Genomic DNA, 5,799 nt, shown 5'->3' with positions numbered 1-5,799 from the left:
ATCCCAGCTACTCAGGAGGCTGAGGCAGGAGAATGGCTTGAACCCAGGAGGCAGAGGTTGCAGCGAGCTGAGATCATGCCACTGCACTCCAGCCTGGGTGAAAGAGCAACACTCTGTCTCAAAAAAAAAAAAAAAAGAAAAAAGAAAAAACCCTTGGCCAGTTTGTGTCTCCACCTCTTGTCTTTCTACAACCACATTTTCTGTTACCCTTCTTTATGATAAACTCCATCGCATATATGCAAGAAGGCCTCCACTTAGAGAAGCAATCCCATTAGGTAGCAATGGACCCTCTCATTTATTAAGTGAAAGAAGAAACTGAACGTAAAAGTTGTCTAGGAGTAGAATGCTGTTTGCTGGGGACTGGGGAGGGGGAATGGGAACTTATCATTTAATGGGTACAGAGCTTCAGTTGGGAAAGATGAAAAAGCTCTGGAGTGGGGTGGTGCTGATGGTTGTACAAAACTGTGAGTGTACTGTACTTAATGCCACAAACTGCAAACTTCAATAGTTAATTATGATGGCAAATTGCATGTTATGTGTATTTTACTACAATAAAGCAATTTTTAAAAAGGAAATGAAGTAGTGATACATGTCACGACATGGCTGAACCTTGAAAACATTTATAAGTGAACGAAACCAGTAACAAAAGACTACATATTGGGCCGGGCATGGTGGCTCATGCCTGTAATCCCAGCACTTTGGGAGGCCAAGGCAGGCAGATTGCCTGAGCTTAGGAGTTCAAGGCCGCCCTGGGCAACATGGTGAAACCCCCTCTCTACTAAAAATACAAAAATTAGCCAGGCATTGTGGTAGGCACCTGTAGTCTCGGCTACTTGGGGAGCTGAGGAAGAATTGCTTGAACCCAGGAGGCAGAGGTTGCAGGGAGCCCAGGTCGCACAACTGCACTCCAGCCTGGGTGACAGGGTGAGACTCCATCTCAAAAAAAGAAAAAAAAAAAAAGACTACATATTGTATATGTTACATAGCGTTTAAATAATTCCAAACACATAGTTTGTGAAAAAGTTGTTCGAATCAAAATGGAGTCACTTGTGTCAAACCCTGACAAAAATGGAGCCAGGTAAGACCGTGCAGGGAGGGTTCTCATGCATGACTACCTGATAAAAAAGATAAAAGACTTTGCCAAAACCACAACTGTCTTGCACAAAGACTACCTTAGTCTTACACAAAAAAATACTTCTGTGCGGACATCTGCCCAGCAGCTGCCTGTCCAGCCCTGGCCTGATGCCACCCTTGCTTTTGATCCTTGTAGCTGAGGATAATTATTTCAAAACAACATATGTAACCCTCATTTTACCTTTAAAAATCCTTGTCTTCCTGGCTGGGCGCAGTGGCTCATGCCTGTAATCCCCGCACTTTGGGAGGCCAAGGCAGGTGGATCACCTGAGGTCAGAAGTTCCAGAGCAGCCTGGCCAACAAGATGAAACCCCCATCTCTACTAAAAATACAAAAATTAGCCAGGCATGGTGGCACCCGCCTGTAATCCCAGCTACTCAGGAGGCTGAGGCAGGAGAATTGCTTGAACCCGGGAGGCAGAGGTTGCAGTGAGCCGAGATCATGCCACTGCACTCCAGCCTGGGCAACGAGCAAAACTCCATCTCAAAAAAAAAAAAAAAAAAATCCTTATCTTCCTTTGCCCCCCCGAATATGCCCATAGTTTACTGTGGCATGCATATTCCTGTTGCAATGCCTATTCTTGATTAAACTCATTATACCTGAATAATTTTTTTCCATTTGTTATTTATGTTGACATTTGCTATGGGAGTGACATGTTTTGCTGTGACAAGAACATGGGGTGTACTCCTCTCCCCATAAGAATGTGACACCACCATACCTCATGAGACCCCATTTGTGAGCTACTGACCTCAACTACTGGACTCTAAAATTCAGTCACGCACTGCAAAATAATGTTGTGGTTTATGATGGATGGCATATACCACAGTGGCCCCATAAGATTATACCAGAATACTGGGCTAGGCATGGTGGCTCATGGCTGTAATCCCAGCACTTTGGGAGGCCAAGGCGGGCAGATCACAAGGTCAGGAGATTGAGATCATCCTAGTTAACACAGTGAAACCCCATCTCTACTAAAAATACAATGATTAGCCAGGCGTGGTGGCGGGCACCTGTAGTCCCAGGTACTCGGGAGACTGAGGCAGGAGAATCGCTTGGACGTGGGAGGCAGAGGTTGTGGTGAGCTGAGATCATGCCACTGCACTCCAGCCTGGGTGACCGAGTGAGACTCCACCTCAAAAAAAAAAAAAAGATACTGTAATACTGTATTTTTACTATAGCTTTTTTACGTTTAGATATGTTCAGATACATGAATACTTACAATGGCCTACAGGATTCGGGACAGTGACATGCTCTACAGGTTTGCAGCCTAGGAGCAATCGGCTCTGCCACATAGCTTAGGTGTGTAGTAGACGCTACCGTCTGGCTTTGTGTAAGTGCACTTGATGATGTCTGCACAATGACAAAATCGCCCGAAGTATTTCTCAGAATGTGTTCCCGTGATTGAGCATTGCATGACTGTACAGATAAACCCAAGAGTTTGACAGACACTTTGAGACCTTGGGCTGTGGCAGGGCTACACTCTGTCTGAGTGATTCTCTGAAGATTGAGAGCTCAGGCTGAGCTAAGGCCACGCCCAATTAACCTTTGAGCTAATTTCCACAGCTTCAACCAACTCTGGTACACCCTCTAGCATGGTCAAGCCACCTAGCGGAGAATCTAGTGGAAAATCTCTCCTCTAAAGGTAGCCTCAAGCTTCAGCTAGACTTTACTTCCCACAGAGGCTTGCTTTCATCCTAAGTGGGCAATTAGGCTTTAGTAATTGGACTCTAACAGATTGGAACTCCCACGCTATGTGGCTAAGGGACCTCCTCTAGTGAATTTGTTTTCTTATTCTCCCCACTTTAAGAATGTGAACAACAACAACACTAAAATCTCTTTGTATGGCAATAAACTGCGTGATTCGTGAAATCATACTTTGATCATCTCATTATTATTATTATTGTTATTATTTTGAGATACAGTCTCACTCTGTGGCTCAGTCTGGGGTGCAGTGGCATGATCTCAGCTTACTATAACCTCTGTCTCTCGGGCTTAAGAGATCCTCCTGTTTCAGCTCCCTTGAGTATCTGGACTATAGGCGGGCACCACCATACTCGGCTAATTTTTGTATTTTTGGTAGAGACAGGGCTTATGACAGGTGGCATATATCCATGTTGCCCAGGCTGCTCTTGAAGCCCTGGGCTCAAGTGATCTACCTGTCTCAACCTCCCAAAGTGCTGGGATTACAAGAGTGAGCCACCACTCCTGGCCATCCTTATTTTAATCATACAAGACAGTATGATTCCATATGTATGAAATGTCCAGAATAGTCAATTCTATAAAGGCAGAAAGCAGATTAAGTGGTTGCTTAGGGCAGAGAGAGATGAGAAGACAGAGAGATAACAGCTACAAGGGCATAGGGTAACTGTGCAGTGATGAAAATGTTCTACACTTGACTATAATGATGTTTATACATATCTGTGAATATACTATAAGCCATTGAATGTACACTTAAAAAATAATGCACATAATCTACTCCTAGGCATATATCCAACAGAAATCAAACATGTGCTCACCAAAAGACAGGTATTAGGATATTTGTATTATTTCCAATATGGAAACTACCCAAATGTCCATCAACAACGGAATAAATGGTGACTTATTTGTAACTATACAGTAATGAGAGCAAAGGAACTACGATCACACCCAGAAATGTGAATGAATCTCATAAAAATAATGTTCAATGAAAGAAGGCAGATCTTAAAAGCTATATTGTCTAATTCCATTTATATGTACAAAATAGGCAAAACTAATTTATGCTATTAGAAGTCAGGAGAGCGGTCAGGTGGTGAGGGTCAGTGACTTAAAGAGGTCACGAGGGAACCCCCAGTTTCTGGTCATGTTCTGTGTCTTGATTTGAGTGCTGGTTATGTGGGTGTATTCAGTTTATCAAAAGTGGATCAAGTGGGCCTTAAAATATGTGTAATTTTCTGGTTAGGTATGGTGGCTCACACCTGTGATCCCAGTACTTTGGGAGGCCGAGGCGGGTGGGTCACTTGAGGTCAGGAGTTCAAGACCAATTTGACCAACATGGTGAAACCCCATCTCTGCTAAAAATACAAAATTTAGCCAGGCATGGTGGTATGTGCCTGTAATCCCAGCTACTTGGGAGGCTGAGGCAGGAGAATCGCCTGAACTCGGGAGGTGGAGATTGCAGTGAGCTAAGATTGTCTCAAAAAAACAAAAAAAACAAAAAAACACCATACTTTTCTGAATCTGTCATATACTTCAATACGAGGTTTAAAAACCTTCTAGAGCTTAAGCTACTGCCAATATAGTCATAATTAATAAACTAAATTTACAAGATTGTAGCATCTATTTAACATTCCGTCAGAAAGATAAAAGCAGCACATGGCATGTCTGTGCAAAATATATACATTAACAAATAAAGCTGGGCAAGCCAAAAACACATCTGTTCATGATATCTGCCTTAGAAATTACTCAAGAAAATAAACAGTCCTATTGAATGTCCTGGGCTTTTCCTTCCTGAGGATGTGTTCTCTGGACAGTCACAGTACAATCTGACTGTTAGCCCTGCCAATCTGTTTCAGATGTGGATGCATGCTCTACAGGTTCAGGGGTATAGAGCAGCTGATGACACAGAGTTGCTCATTTAGAGTATGGCTTACTGAATGCAAGCCTCTAGCAAGATCCAGAGGGCAGCTTTACAATGCAATTTTTTACAATGTTGTTTTTTTTTTGTTTTGAGACAAAGTCTCACTCTGTCACCTAGGCTGGAGTGCAGTGGCATGATCTCAGCTCAGTGCAACCTCTGCCTCCTGGGTTCAGGTGATTCTCCTGCCTCAGCCTCCCATGTAGCTGGGATTACAGGTGCCCACCAGCATGCCCAGCTAATTTTTGTATTTTTAGTAGAGTTTTTTTTTTTAAGATGGAATTTTGCTCTTGTTGCCCAAGCTGGAGTGCAATGGCACGATCTCAGCTCACCACAACCTCCTTCTCCTGGGTTCAAGCGATTCTCCTGTCTCAGACTCCCTAGTAGCTGGGACTATAGGCATGTGCCACCACACCGAGCTAATTTTTGTATTTTTAGTAGAGATGGGTTTTCTCCATGTTGGCCAGGCTGGTCTCAAACTCCCGACCTCAGGTGATCCACCTGCCTTGGCTTCCCAAAGTGCTGGGATTACAGGCGTAAGTCAATGCACCTGGCTAGTAGAGTTTTTTTAGCAGGTTCCCCCCATCCCCATCAGTAATGCTAAAAGTTGCTATTCTAAGTCTTCTATCTGTCACTAATTTAAGATAACTCTGCTGGGTTGTGTTATTTCATACTAGTTTATTTAGGGGTTCCATTTTCACTCCTTGATAGATTTTATGTATTTCTTATAGGCTTCTTAACTGCTAATTTCATCTAGTGCTGAAGGGTTACTCAGTGTCATCTTGATCAGCCAACCATCTTCATAACAAAATTTGCTTACAAGTCCTGGATTTTCTGAAAGAGCTTCATTAATTTCAGATACTTCTCCTGATAAAGGAGAATAGAGTTCACTAGCAGCTTTCACACTTTCCAAAGCACCAAACGCATCTTGTTTGTTCAATTTTGTCCCAACTTCAAGCAGACTACAGTAAACAACATTTCCCAATGCTTCCTGTTCAAAATTGCTGATTCCCACTGTCCCAGTATCATTTTCTGTTGCTATCCATTCATGT

General features: G+C 43.1%; 1 protein-coding gene and 1 pseudogene across 2 annotated transcripts in view; both read right to left on the bottom strand.

Moving 5' to 3' along the window:
* Positions 1–5,799, bottom strand: part of ACSF2 (acyl-CoA synthetase family member 2) — a 48,115-nt gene that overhangs the window by 22,256 nt on the left and 20,060 nt on the right. The gene's annotated exons all lie outside the window — the stretch shown is intronic.
* LOC119472911 overlaps positions 5,445–5,799 on the bottom strand; it is a 616-nt pseudogene continuing 261 nt past the window's right edge.

The sequence above is a fragment of the Cebus imitator genome, unplaced genomic scaffold (genome assembly GCF_001604975.1).
Source record: "Cebus imitator isolate Cc_AM_T3 unplaced genomic scaffold, Cebus_imitator-1.0 Scaffold123, whole genome shotgun sequence".
Taxonomy (NCBI): domain Eukaryota; kingdom Metazoa; phylum Chordata; class Mammalia; order Primates; family Cebidae; genus Cebus; species Cebus imitator.
The sequence above is the reverse complement of the archived record's forward strand: the minus strand, read 5'-3'. Positions and strand labels throughout refer to the sequence as shown.